This window comes from Carettochelys insculpta, chromosome 1 (genome assembly GCF_033958435.1).
Source record: "Carettochelys insculpta isolate YL-2023 chromosome 1, ASM3395843v1, whole genome shotgun sequence".
Classification (NCBI taxonomy): domain Eukaryota; kingdom Metazoa; phylum Chordata; order Testudines; family Carettochelyidae; genus Carettochelys; species Carettochelys insculpta.
Window position 1 is genome coordinate 315,358,361 of NC_134137.1, and position 15,347 is coordinate 315,373,707.

General features: G+C 46.2%; 1 protein-coding gene across 4 annotated transcripts in view; it reads right to left on the reverse strand.

Annotated features, from left to right (window-relative positions):
- TBK1 (TANK binding kinase 1) overlaps window positions 1-9,567 on the reverse strand; it is a 59,149-nt gene extending 49,582 nt beyond the window's left edge. For 2 of the 4 annotated variants that reach the window (XR_012648107.1, XM_075013639.1), the window contains exons 1-2: window positions 9,493-9,567; window positions 7,333-7,457 (exon numbers count right to left, since the gene is read on the reverse strand). The gene's annotated coding sequence lies outside the window, so the exon portion shown is untranslated. Of the gene's footprint in view, window positions 1-7,332; window positions 7,458-9,229; window positions 9,319-9,492 lie in introns of those variants that run through there. The other 2 variants (XM_075013648.1, XM_075013656.1) reach the window with 2 other exon arrangements.
- Between the last annotated feature and the right edge of the window lie 5,780 nt (window positions 9,568-15,347).

Genomic DNA, 15,347 nt, shown 5'->3' on the forward strand with positions numbered 1-15,347 from the left:
TGTTCTTAAAACGGGCGTTACAGAAAGAATGGTGCAACGTTATTTATTAAGGATCCTCTTGTATTCGGCTTTTCAATTATTGATTTGTTTACCGAATTCTGAAAAAAGGGCTCTTCTTGCTATTTTTGTTGCCAACCGTTGCTCTAGTCTGTCCAGCCTAACAACCAGCTCTTGCTTCTTGAAAGTCCTGGAATTTTACTTTCTGTTGCTCAGCAAGCTAACGTGCAAATACTGCCATAGCTGAATAAGATTGTTTTTTGTTCTGTGCTTATGTGATGATGGGCCTGGACTAAGCATGGCAGAATTAGTGAAGACATTGTCTAAAGACAGAGAGACAATATATAGGAAAGGATGGAAGGAGAACAGAAAGGAACAGGGAGAGCACGTAAAGAAAAAGGGAAGACATTATTTATCACACACACAGGGCTTGTCTCCACTAGCTCCCTACTTCGAGGGGAGCATGGTAAGTAAGGTGTTGGGAGTTTATTAATGAAGTGCTGCAGTGCATATGCAGCACTTCATTAAGCAAATTCAAAGTCCCTTTACTCCTCAGGAGTCCCTGAAACCATGCAGCCTGGGGTCGGTTTTGTAGGAGAACAGGCCCACACAGTCAAATGGGAGGTCCAGGATGGTAGTCTGGATCTCTAAGTGGGAGGCCAGGACACCTGAAGCCAGGTGTTTCACTTGTGGCCAAATGGGCTGAGTCTAGCCTGGCCTGGAGAGAGGTGCTGGCCACCAGGACTGCCGTGACTTCAAGTCCACAAACAGCAAGTCCAAGAACTTGAACAATGCATTCCAGGATTTACAGGCACAGGGGCTCGACAGGGCCCGTTGGCTGGAAATAGCAGGCTGGAGCTTCCCAGTTGCATAGACCTTGCAGCTGAAGAGCTCCAGCTTCTTGGCATCCTCGCTCCTGAAGACAGGTCCTGGCTACCCCGGCTGCTCCTTGTGATTGACAGTGGTGACCACAAGTGACCCCCAGTGGGGGGTGAGTCAATAACTGTTTATACCCCCGCTAGGGGACAAAGTAATGCTGCTCAACCCCTTCTGCTGTCATTGGGAGGAAGGCCGGGGTTTGTCATAGCACCCTGGTGGTGGAATAAATGGTTCTGATCAGGGTAATCCCACCCTGGACAGACACTCGGGGCCAAAATGTCGGCCATGGGCATCTTCTACCACCTCCTCAGTAGAAACATTAAGGCTGTGGGCCACCTGCCACAAAAAGTCCTGGGGTACCTTAGCATCAGGGACAGGAAGAGAGTAGGACATGCCCACAACCACCTTGTCCAGGGAGGAAGAGGAGAAGGAGGATGGGGACTGTCATCTCCTGACCTTCAGGCCCCCTGGTGGAGACACTAGGCAGGCAAGAAAATGGTGGTTCACTGGCAAGTGTGGCCACATACTGAAGTAGCACTTGCACTAGCACTGGCTCGGAAACCTTTGGAGGATCTGGAGCTAAGAGGATGGCTGAAGATGGCTGGTGAGACAAGGCCACTGGAGCTGCTTGCAACACTGGGCCCTGACCTTAATGGTAGGTTCAGGAGGTCTGAAACGGCCATTGTGCAGGCGCTTGTCATTGCAAGGGCCAGGATGCCCACAACACCACGCAAGCATCCCAATGGCAGTGTTGGGAGCAGGAACAGGAGCTGTATTGGCCACTGCAGGACATGAAGGACTCTGGCATGTGCTCAGATCTAAGCCACAGAGGTGTGATGCCTGACAGCACCAGAGAACAGTACCAAGGAGATAGGAAGAAATGCTGTAGAAAGGCCGAGTCATGCCGAACAGCAACCAGTGCCAGCACAAGTCCCAGAGACAGTGTTGGAAGCATCTGTGCTGGAAACGGGGACTGTATCATGGACAGTACTGTTGGCCAGCCATTTCTGTGGTAAGCATTGAATAATGCCCACCACATGGAGCCAATGCCTTGATAAGTGCTGGTGACTGTGTAGGGGCCTGTACAGGAGCAAGGGCTGTGTGCTCTGTCACTGAATGAGGTCCTTTTTGGCCTCAAAACTGTCCGGTGGGGAAGGGAGATCCAGGTCCTCCTCCAGGGTGTCCCACCCCAGGGAGTTGAGGGTGCCATGCTCCCCTTACGGCGTCTTGCTGAAGGACACACCAAGGTGCAGTGGCCACGTCTTCTTGATAGGACCTGTCTTCTTCACCTGACCTTATGAGCCAGGGGCTAGTGCTCCTTAGGCCCCTCTTTACACAGTGCAGACAGGTCATACATGGAAGCTGGCATACTATGTACTGAGGCCAATGCACAGCGCACAGAAGAGGATAGAGACAGCACTGAAGGGCAAACTGCTGACTGCATAAGTAGGGGTTTCAGTAGATGATCTCTCTCACTTTATCCTGGGATTGAAATGCTCATAAATACTGCACTTACCTCTTAAGTGTCCTTTACCCAAACACTCGAGGCAAGCCATAGGAGGGTGCCCTCTCTGCACAGGCTAGCTACAGTTCTTAAACTCCTGCTGCATGCCCCAAGGGGAAGCTCTAACTAAGAATAAGAAATGAACAAAGGGAGCAGGAAACCCTCCAACAAGAACTATCAACTAACTACTACTCAATAATAACAGCTAATTCATTATAAACAGGAGGAAGGGAAAGAAACAGGGAAAAACAGGGTTGCCTGGCAGAGCAATAGAAAAAGTGCTCCAATGACCATCAATGATAGCAAGAAGGAACTGAGGGAGAGGACAGTCGGCAGGACCTGATATACCACACCACGCAGGTACCACTCTGGGGCGCTCCAGAGCTGACCAGACAGGTACCACTAGTGGAAAAAAGCTTCTGACAATAATGCATGTGGCACAGGCACACATCAATTGGAATAAATATGAACAAATCACTCAAAGAAGAAAATAGGTTTATGAAATATATAACTGAGATGCTTTATGCCAAAAATAATTACATAAGATCTCATTGGAGAGGTTATGGTTTACTGAATGATTATCTCAATCATATGCCTGTATCATTTTGGTATGTGAAGCTAAGAAATTGATTGGTGTGTCTGTATTTCATATTTGCTGCTTTGGGTCATTCCCACTGCTGACCCTTCTGGATCTACAATGAAAAAGCCGGGAAAGGATTGATGGCCCTTCAGATAGTACAATGGACTTGGCTGTTCCATAATGCTATTGACTCATGAAAGACAGAATCACTTTACATAGTCACCTGATTCTAATGCGCATCTTTGACTTCTAAACCACTCAACAGGGAAGAGGGGAGAATGATGTGTGTGTTAAGGAGTATCAAAGGTTTCCCAGCTAATGGAAATTCTGCATAAGGAGGGGCAGAAAAACAATGATGGTCTTCAGCTTGCCTTAGCTCCGCCTCCCCATCCCAAAGAAATACTTTGAAAACATCCGAGTGCTCTAGCAAGTCCCTTACATTGAGTCTTCCCAGAGCTGTTCTTAGTGACTGAACTTCTGCAGCTGGGGATTGCTCTGCCTGCGAGCTTGCTGGAGGAGGCCTTTGTGCTTGGCTCAGCAAGACAGGTTTAAGGAGGGGTCCATGATGGTAGAATAAGCTTACTCAAAGGTATCTCAGCACCTCCAGTGGTATCCCAGGCCTGACCTGTCCCACAATCCACCCCAGCTGACTCTTCTTGTCAACTGCAGTAATTACAATTTGCAATATCATCTGAAAGATTGCCACACAAGGGTTTTCTTTTTCTAATCTTTTAATATTCTGAAGACTCTCCACAGCTAAAGGGAATAAGGGATGTTTTTAAAATGAAAGCCTCACTTAACCCTTCACATTTCAAATGCTTGCTTACCCCACACCCCAGTATCTTTAACAAAGACTAATAAATGTAATAAATTAAAATTTAACAACTAACATGGTATTCACTGGGCTCAGATCTGTATATGAAATCCTAAACCTTAATATTCAATGTTGAACATTTGTAGGATCATATCAACATCTTTGTTCTTTGGGTTCATACATTCCTTCCTAACTAATACAACATGGCCGTGCAACTTATTCTGGTTTCACCCTAGGCAAGGTGAAAAATAACCATTCCCAACATCAGAATTTGCAATTTAATGGAATAAATCAGTTGTATTCAGGATCTGATTTTAGCAATTTTCAATCAACTTTCTATTTAACTTCTAAAAATATAACTTCCTCCTTTCCCATTCTGGCTTTATGCCACCTTTTTTCTTATAATAGTTCAGAATGCATCTTTTTTTTTTTGTGACAGCACTGTCTATTACTTCCACTTTTTTGTATCTTTTTACCATCTTCTTTTCCCCAAAACCCACTCTTTTCTCTTCCTGCAGGATTTACATCTAGGATGATACTGGTTGTTACTAAAATGGAGACACCCAGAAAGAGAGCGTGCATTTAAAATGTTGGGAAGACGTAAACGGAACAGAGGACACAGAACACGACTGAGGGTGGTGAAGAAAGAAGAGTATACAAGAGGAGGTTGAAACTGAAGGGGACTAAAAGGGAACAAATTCAAAAAAATGCTGGAAAAGATATGCGATGTCTTTTCTGCAATCTCCCTCTTTTCCTGCCCCCTCCCACTCATAACTAGGGAGAGGACTTTTCATTAAAACCTTCAATTTTTTCCAATTGCTATGAATAATTTATCACACAACTTTGTACCTTAGATATCTGATTAATTATCTCCCTCTCTCAACCTCTTCTTTATGCTCCTTGTGCAAGTGTGCCTTTCTGAACCAGCTCTAAACTTGTTTCAGTTTCACTTCTGGATTATAATCACTGATGAGGAAATAGTTCTATATATGGGCCTAACACAGTTCATCTTACTATTTTTTTAAGCTTGTTCTTCCCAATGACTTACATTTGTATTTTCGGTTTTGGCTTTGGCATCAATTTTGGGTAAAAAAGTTAGTATTGATAAATTCAGGAAGGTATTTATCATATATTTTTAATTCATATATTTATCGTATAGGAGGAATGGACTGTGGATTACTTCAATTTTTGATCTTCTAGTGGAGGCAGCACTGACTGTTTTTGATTGCAGGAATTTAGTGCTCTTTCTTGTATGTTAGTCAACAGGAGAAGCTGATCCAGTTCTGCTTTACTTGCACAATACCTAGAATTTGAGAATGATATCACACATCCATCAGCCAGAAAACTACACTAAACTGAGAGGCCCTCAGTCTGCAAGCAATGCTTAGGAGAGGAGGCAAAGTATCACCACCCCTACACCAAAGATGGTGGTATGCCTGCTAAGGTACTTTTCTAGGGACCTCTGTCCATTGTTTCTTGTAAATTCAAAAGTCCTTACCTCCTGAAAAGGAGGAACATTCTTTTTCTCTGAAGCTCATGGCTTCTAATGTCTACAGTTGTTCTTCTTGTTTCTACTCATTGTGTCTCCTCGCCAGTAAATATTACTTGTATTATGAAAATGTTCAAAACCTCCAATGTGCTAGCTGTTACATAAATATCTATGACACGAACCATGCCCTCAAGAACATGAGAAGTTCACAAATGGTCATGCAAACAGCCCATCTAGCCTAGTAGCCTGTCTTTGAGCACAAAAGAGGGAATGAACAGAACAGGGCAATTTATCTAATGATCTATCCACTGTCACTTAGTCCCATATTCTGGCAGTTAGAGGTTTAGGGACACCCAGACACTGGCAGTTGTGTACCTGGTCACCTTGGCTAATATCTACTGATAAACCTAGCCTCCATGAATTTATCTAATTCTTTTTTAACTCAGTTATAGCTTTGGTTTTTGCAGTATCACTTGGCAACAGGCTCTGTGGGTTGACTTTGCATTGTATGAAGAAGTATTTCCTTATGTTTGCTTTAAACATGCTGCCTATTAATTCATTGGGTGACCCATGGTTCCTGTAATGTATGAAAGGGTAAATAACTCTTCCTTATGCACTTTCTCCACATCAGTCATGATTTTGCAGATGTTTAATATTTCCCCTTAGTTATCTCTTTTCTAAGGTGAACAACCTTAGTCCTCTTAATACCTTCTCATGTGAAAGCTGTTCATTCCCCTAACCATTTTTGTTGCCCTTCTCTGTACTTTTTTTTGGGGAAGGAGATGGATGGGGCAACCAGAACTGTACACAATATTCATGGCATGGGCATACCATGAATTTGTATAGGACGTTATGATACTTACTGTCTCCTTACCTATCTCCTTTCCTAATGGATTCTAACAGTTAGCTTTTTTGGCTGACACTGCATACTGATCAGATGTTTTCGGATTATTATTCACAGTGACTTCAAGAACTGTGTTGAGTGGCAACAGCTAATTTAGACTGCTTCATTTTTTAGGTATAGTTCCAATTATTTTCCTTCGTGCATTACTTTTCACTTAAACATCAAAATTCATATGCCATTTTGTTGTCCAGTCACCCAGTTTTATTAGATCGCTTTGTAACTCTTCCCAGTCTGCTTTGGACATAACTATCTTAAATAATTTTGCAGTGTCTGCTAACTTTGCCAGTTCACTGTCTAGCCTCTGCCACATCCCGCAGCTCCCATTAGCCAGAAACATCAAACCATAGCCAATGGGAGCTGCAGGCAGCATACCTATGGTCTGCTTATTACCCATCCTTGGTCTACCTCTTTTTCCAAATCATTTATGACTATGCCAAACAGCACTGGTTCCAGTGCAGTCCCACAAAGATCTGTATAAGTCGTTTCTCCCCACTGTCAAACTGACCATTTATTGTTACTGTTTGTTTGTTATAGCTTATATACCACACTCAGTTGTTATGCAATTTCGTATTTGAGTCCCCTCCTTTTGGGCGAATATCACTGGGTCCAGGTGACTTACTACTCTCTTTAATTCATTAGTTTGTTCCAAAGCTTCCTCTACTGGTGCCTGAATCTGGGACACTTTCTCAGCTCTTTCAGCTTAAAAAAAAAAAAGGCTCAGATGTAGTAATCTCCTTCACATCCCCTGCAGTGAAGACCAATACAAAGAATTCACTTAGCTTCTCTGCAATGGTCTTGTGCTCCTTTGCCACCAACTCATTAAAAAAGACCTTGGTACCTACTTCTCACAGGTACAGACCCAGATTCTGGCGAATGTCTAAAATGACAGCATGATGGATAGAGATGATCTAATCAAACCACAAGGTATGGGATGATGGGTACATTATCAGAGGGTGGCAAGCTGATAAGTCAGCAGTGAGGTGTGACATGTTTGTACCTGTATATAAAGTGGTGTCTTGGGGGCCAGTCTTTTTATGACCTAGGGGCAGTGGAAATTTCCCACAGATTGAGTCATTCCATTGTGGCAAATACATATGCATAGTGGTTCAGCAGACTACTGACAGCTGTTACTGTGCTTCACTTAACAATAAACCTGGCCTGGCACCTTTGATCCTTATCTGGTTTGTAGTCTTGGGGGCCTTCTTGGAATCTGCTATGATCATTGGACCCGCATCACTGAGCACACCCGCAAGCAGCCTTCTGGTTATCATCATCGATGGAGCCAGAGACCTGTGAGGACACCATGGTAGTAAATCCTCCTAACTGCACCACCCTGATGGGATACATTTCCAGTCAACATAGGGATTGTTGAAATCCCACTCCCACCCCCCCACACTTTTTTTTTTGCAGCCTCTCTAATATTCCTTTCATTTCACAATTATCAACACCAATCTGGACAGGTGGTTAGCAGCATGTTAGTATTGCTATTTCCTGTTATTCAGGCATGACATTTCTAACCCTACAGATTCTATACTCCTATTTGATTTGTGTAAGATATTACTATATTTAAGTCTGTGCTTTCTGGCACACACAGTGCCATTCCCCTATCAATGCAACCTACTCTCACTCCTATATATGTTATATATTCATGCTATAGTATCCCATCAATTACCAGTCTTTCACTAGATTTCTATGATGGCTATTACATCAACACCCTCATTTTATACCAGACACTCAACCCAGCTCAACCAAGACTTTCTATATCTGCATACAAGCACTTATAAAAATTGACTACACTAACTTAACTTCAAGGGATGTAATTTTTTTTTTTAACTTTTTCTCCTCAGTTCTTATACATACTTTAACAACTTCTTCTATATTCTCTCCTTTAGTAGGATATAGCGTCCCCATTAAAAATCCTTTTCTAAGAGATGTCTCTGGCCACACCACATGCTCCTGTTTCATACATCAGCTTTCCTTAGACCTTATTTAAAAACTCCTCAACAGTCTTTTTTCATTTTACATAGCAACAATCTGGCTTTGTTGTGGGTTAGGTGGAACCCATATTTCCTGTTTGACTCCTGTATAATGTCTCCCAAAAGTTTAGAGTCACTGTTCAAAGCTTTTCCCATCTGCAGCAGAATGAAATTGACCACCACAACAATGATACGAATATGGCCTTACTGGGTCAGACCTAAGATCCATCTAGTTCAGTATCTTGTTTTCTGACAGTGACCTGTGCCAGATACTTCAGAGGGAATGAACAGAACAAGTAGTCAGCAAGTGACCCATTCCCTGCCCCACCTTCTGGCAAATGGAGACTACGTCCACCCCTACCCATTCTAGCCAAAACCCATTGATGGACCTATTTTTCAAGAACTTATCTAGCTCTTTTTTGACCCCTGTTCTGGTCTTGGCCTTTGCAACAACCAATAGTGAAATTATCTGAAGTGAAAGTCTGGAAGCTTGTGTTCCACAAAAGAGAACACCTCCTTTTTCTCACTCCACTGTAGTTATCTAGCTGAACAGACCACAAGCTTTAAAAATGCACACCAAAAACGTGGCCCAGTTTTGGAAGGAAGGCTCAGAAGGGTGTCCGAGTTAATCTGTATCTTCAAAAACAACAAGAAGTCCCGTGGCACCTTTTAGACTAACAGATATTTTGGAGCAGAAGCTTTTGGGGTCAAAGACCCGCTTCGTCAGATGCACGAGAAGCGGGTCTTTGCCCACGAAAGCTTAAGCTCCAAAATATGTTAGTCTAGAAGGTGCCAGAGGACTTCTCGTTCGCTTTGGAACAGTCGTTAAAGCTCAGACACATCCACGAAACACTAGGTGCTGCGGGAGGAGTGAGACCCCAGGCCGGCCCCCCTCCTCGCCGTGCGCCACTCACGGGGGGACCCGCTTCCCAAAGCGGTCTAAACCCCTCTCTCGCGCCAGTCCCAAAGGGCTGCGAAAGACCCCAGCAGGCGCCGCCAGGCAGGGCGAGCCCCGGCGGCCTCAGGCTCGCGCGCGCTGCCCTGGGACTAGAACCCGGCCGCGGGCACCCACGGCGCCTCGCTAACCTGCCCCGAGCGCGGCCACGAAGGCAGGAAACACGGGGCCCGGCCAGGCCGCCGGGGTGCAGGGCCGCTACGTTGGGGGGCGGGGGCGGGGGCGGCGCCGCCAGGACCGGCCTGGCCCCCACTTCCCCTCTCCACTCGCCAGTCACGGACGGGCCGGATCCCCGCCCCCCTTAGCCTTGGCCCAGGCCCAGGCCCAGGCCCAGGCCCAGGCCGCCGCCTCGCCAGACCCTCCCGGGCACAAAGCCGGGCCGGCCCAGCCCTACCTGCAGGCAGGGTCCAGTCCCAGCCCAGCGCACCGCGCCTCCCGCCAGGCCGCGCCAAGGAACAGCTTCCCCCCGCCGCTTCCGGCTTCCTGCCGGGGCGGGGCGGGGCGGGGCCGGCCGGCCGGCCCGCGCCACGCAGGGGAGCGTCCCGGGGGTGGGGGGAGCCTGCAGGCCCCGGCTACACCGACCTCCGCACTCGGCCCCCAAGCCCCCACCCACCCCCCGCCTCCCCTTTCAACTCCTCCATCTTTCCGGTCCCCTCTATGCCGACAGCCCCAGAACGGGCAGAGGCGGGAGCGCCGTGTTCAGCTCCAGGGGCTGAAGGGGTGGGGGGTGGGGTTTGCCAGTGGTTAGCCTGATGCTCCTCTCTCTCCCCGCTATCCAACACCTATACCCTGTTATCCCTCCTGCCCCCAACTCTTTTCCCCCATTAGCCCCATACCCGCGCCTTTCAATCCATCATCCTAGCCCGCTCTGTTAGTATAACCTCAGCCAGTGCACTGTACCTCCCTCTGCCGGCCTGCTGCCCGGCCCCACGCCAGAAGCAGCATTGAGAGCACAGGAAAGGTAGTGTCGCTTATCTCGCTTACCGGGGCGCTGTGTCCTTTGGCAGCAAGAGGAGCATGAGCCGGGGAAGCTCTGCTCAGTCTCTGCAGGACAGAGCATGCTCCTCGGGGATGAAATCGTTAGAGGATGTAGCCGCTGAACTCTCACAAGCTCTTACTGCTCATGTGCACTTTTGGTGGCTTCGAACTAGATGGATTTTCAAAGGGGGACACCCCACCCCAATCCTGCATCACTCCCAAATTTCAGGTTCCTTTTCCATTGCATGAAGCTTCTAAGCTTCTCAACAAAACAATCATAAACTTTTTTTTAACTAAAGGGGAACACTATTCCGCCCCCCCCCCGTGCTTTTCTGAACCAGATGAACCATTTTATCTGAAACTTTAAAAAAAATAGCCTGGGAGAGTTAGTGTAAACAGTTTCATCATTAAATGTTAAAGTTGTAAGATTGCACAGGGACCTAGAGATGCTTCCAACAGTTAAAGCTGCCTGGTGAAGTACTCCAATCCTGAGAATGTTAGAGAGTGCTTTGCAAATACCAAATATATAGGTTTGAGAACAGAAGATTGAAGCAGACTCATCTAAAAGCAGAATTGTCTGTATTCATATTACTTTACCTGTGTCATATTCATCATGGCCCATCTTTGAGCCTGAATAGAATTCTTACCTGAGGGTTTACTTTTTCTGGTAGGAGCATCTCCTGCAACTCTGAGAGGTGGAGGTTTTCAATCTCCCTGGACACTCAGTAACAGATTTAAAAGTAGCCATCCTACAACAAAAGAAATTCAAAAAAGAGACTCCAAAGAGAAACTGCAAAGCTTCAATTCATTTGCAAATTTGACACCATCAACCAAGGATTGAACAAAGATGGAGTGGCTGTTCAATTACAAAAGCAGTTTCTCCTCTCTTCTTGTTCACACCTCCACATGAGCCACTGATAATGGGCCACATCCTCCACGATTGAACTGACTGTCAACTCTGGCCCCCTTCTTGACCAGGACTCCCTCCTTTTCATGAGCTCATATATTTAAACCCTCCTTTGGAAACACCCCCCCCCACCACTCATGCATCTGATGAAGTGGGTCTTGCCCACGAAAGCTTATGCTCCAAAATGTCTTTTAGTCTATATGGTGCCAAAGAACGTCTTGTTGTTTTTGAAGATACAGACTAACTCTGCTACACGTCTGATACAATTTCCAGGGCCAAGTCAACATTGAAATATAGCCCCTACTAATCCTCTCCCATTTTCCAGCTTGCTGCCTATAAATTCCAGAGCTTGAGCAGGATGACTCATAGACTTGGTATAGTTAATGTGGAAGCCCAAGCTCAGTCGGAGGTGCATAGCAATGTGCACCATGTGTCATGCTTGGGGAAGCGATGGTCCCTTTACAAGGCAGTTGTCCAGGTGAGGGAAGACGATGACCCCTCAACGACGAAGATGAGCAGCCACCATTCCCAGCGTTGTGGAAAACACATGGTGCTGTGGAAAGGCCATACACAAGGACCCAATACTGATATTGGATGGATGGCGATATGGAACTATGTATCCTGTAGGTTGAGGGCTGAAAGCCAATCGTTCTTGTCCAGTGCTGGGATAACGGTAGCAAGAGTCACCATCCTGAAACGCCTGTAAAGGATGTACTTGTTGAGCCGTCTGAGATCCAAAAATCAGTCTTCAGACCCCGCCCTTCTTCAGAATGAGGAAGCAGATGAAATAAACCCCCCTGCCCTGGATTTTCTTGGAAATGGGCTCGACTGTCCCCAAATTGAATTGGTGTTGGACCTCCTGGTCAAGGAGACTCTGGAGAGAAGGGTCCCTGAAGAGGGATGGGGTAAGGGGGCGGGTGGGGGGCGTAGAGCTGAAGGGAATGGAGTATCCTTTTTCCACCAGTTCCTAGACCCATTTGTCTGTGGTGATAGTAGATCTTTGATGAAGGAAGGGGTGGAGATGGTGGTGGAACTGTTGAGTGGTGCCCTGTTGGAAGCAATGGATCAGACCTTTGACCAAATTCTCAAAACTGCTGTTTCGAGGGCTGAGCGTGGGACACCGAGGCCTGTTAGCTTTGATGTTCCCTGCCTGAACGACGGCGCTGTGGCCTGTGCCTTAGATGCTGCTGCTGCTCCTGGAACCGGGACTGTTGCTGTGGCTGTTGGAATGGGGAGTACTAGGCCCACTTGACCCGGGGTGTGTACATCCCTAAGGTATGCAGTGTTGTTCTGGAGTCCTCCACAGAATCAATGAAGGACCTCATCTGTTTTGTCAGCAAACAGAGGCTCTTAGTCAAATAGAAAATCTTCAACCTTATGCTGGAGTTCCTTCAACACCCCTGAGGAGATAAGCCAGGAGGTACAGTGCATAATCATTTGCAGTGCTGCATGCCACCATGTTGGCTATATCCATGGCCAACTGCACATATGTGCTGGTGAAGGTATAGCCCTCCTTGATGATGCTGGACAGTGTCTGGCAACTTGTTCTGGCAGAGCCAGGACAAGTTCCTGTAATTTGAAATAGATCTGGAAATCATAATCCGCCAGCATGACTGTATAATTGGTGGTGCGAACAAGAAGGGTGCTGAAGGAATATGCTTTTTGACCCATAATGTCCCCCCTCTTTTTTTTTTTTTTTTTTTTTTTTACCATTTTAATCCTGCGATGTGGATCTGAATGATTTTGTCTTATTATGGGCCACGTCCACTACTAAGCAATTAGGAGACAGGTGAGTGAACAAGAACTCAGGGTCCTTGGGTGCTACAAAGTATTTTTTTGTTTGCCCATTTGCTGGTGGGGGCAATGGAGGGTGAGGCTTGCCACAGGGTCATAGATGGTGGCAGTGAAGGTGGACATAATTCTGACACTGAGGATGGTGCTGACTGAGTGCACCACTGCTGCACTGGTTCAGGCCATGAGGAGCACTGTTGTTCCAGCTGGGAATAATGGTGAGCAAACCATGGCAGAGGTGGACGATGACAGTGCATAGTGGCTGGAACTGGTGGGACATCCTGCCAGAGATGCCCAGGACTCAAGCGTTGGAAGGACAATACACTGGAGCCATCAGAGCTGGCACCAGGAGTTGGGAGTCAAGCCTGAGAAGCAAATGATGATGCTGAGTGGTAGGATTGGCGTGGGGATGCCAACAGCTGAGGTGAGGAGCGGTGCCAGCAAGGTGGTGCCATAGCAGGTAGCTGGCTAGTTGGTATCGACATTGGTGCCAGGTCCCTTGGTGCTGGTCTTTATGGTATGGAAGGCGTAGGCGACACCCTGTGCCTGTGGTAGTGCCGCACTGTCTACCCTGGTGATTGAGAATGGGAAGGAGCATCCACCTTAGACTTGTGGGAAGCACTCAGTTGTGGAGAGTGTGAGTGGTGCTGTTTTCTGGCAGGTGCAGCAGGAAGCATAGATGCTGGAGTGCTCTGCTTTGGTTTTGCTGATACCAAGCGTATTGCTGGTGCTAACGAAGTCAACACCGGGTGTTTATGTTTGGGCACTGAATGTGCCTTTGTCAACAGTGCCAGCAAGGCCTGTGTCAGGGAACCCAAACAGTCCTCACTTCTGGAGCAACTTGTATAGAGAGGAACAGGAGGAGAGGGACCTGCATCAGCAACGGGAGACCCTCTGAATGCCGGGGGGGACACTTGGAGCCCTCGCCCTTGACTGCAGGTTAAGCCACTGGCTTGTCTGTGTCCAGTGGCTGTAAAGACTTCTCATACAAGAAAGTCTTGAGTCTGGTAGCCTAAGCCTTACATGCTCTTGCATTCAGACTTGAACAGGGTACGCAGGACTGCATGTGGTGGCCTTCCCCGCAGCACGTGATGCAAGATGCTTGACCATCTGAGGTGGGCAAGGCATCCTTGCAGGTGGCACACCACTTAAATCCCAGGGAGCCCAGCATAATGGTGATGCAGCAGTAATTCAACTTAATTACAAGCTTTAAAAAAAATTTGTTTTTAAATGCAACGAGTAGAGCAGGGTAAAAAAGCTTGCACTAGGGAAACGGCTATCAAACTAACCTTCGAACTCTTTTGCAGAGAATAGCAAGGCTCCATCTGCAGCCAAGGACTGTAGAAAAAGAAGTAAGGAGCCTGTGCCATGTGCATGCCAATGCACGTGCAGCACAGGAAACCACAGCTATAGAAGAACTTCCGAGCACTGGTGCAAAGATGCACTGACACCCAGAGTGGAGCACCTGTGGGGACACATCTCTAAAGGACGTTACATTTTGTTCCTTTGGCTAATGAAGCTACACCAGGGAGGACAGAATCATGGACATTGCTAGGAACAAGAAAATGGTGTGAAAGAATTCTCAGATTATAGTCCAGTGTCTGAGATATATGCAAAGTAGTGAAAATAGAGAGGGATAAAATAGAATGGGATAGAGTCTTTGCCCCAAAATTAATCACCAAAAGGGTATAGACTGTTTCTGGATCAATAAACATAGCATCTTGTCAAAGGCTGTCTGTGCAGAGGACAGAGTCTATTTTCTCTGTTAGGTTCCAATTAAGAGCTTGTGGAATGAATCACATCAAGTATCTAGTTTTAAAGTAAGATTTCATAGATCACTGGTTTATCCGACAGCTCACAGTGTAAATCGTGTAGCTTTTGTGTTTGTAGTTAACTGAAGTCTCCCTAGACAAAAGACTGGCCCAAATAACAATGTATTCTCCATAAACATTACAGTATGACAAATTAACAGACCCATGTTGCTGCCTTGCAATGGTAACACATGGTCTTTGTACATAGAAATAATTTGTGCCTTAATTATATCAGGAACAAGTGGTCTGATGCCTTATCTGATCACATTATGCATTAAGGCAATGGTCACACACAATACAGATACCTGGAGCCTTTGGGATTTCAAATGAAATGAGTTATTTTGCCAATTCAGTGAACTTAAAAAAATCTTTAGTGTTCAGTGTCATGCTCTGACTGTTCATAGCTTTTTCTTTAAGATGTGTGGCTTTGAACTGAATGATAGGGCTCATTTGTGTGAGAAATAATAGAAAATGAGTTTACTTTTACCAAGAAAATTCTGGGGTCTCTATCATCACTGTTACTATAGGATACAATGAAATTTCTGCAGGGATAACACTATCAACTTCGAAAACTGCTGGAGAAGTGGTAACTACCAAGAATACAGGTTTATCAGCTAGAATGTTGTGGCTGATGATGAAAAGTGTGTGCTCCTAGCTTCTAGCACCAGTGGTGGGTCCCATTTAGAAAAGATTTGTGTGACAAGTCCAGCCAGTCTAACTGCTCTGAGAAATCTGGGTCAATGAGGATTATTTGCCAAGGAA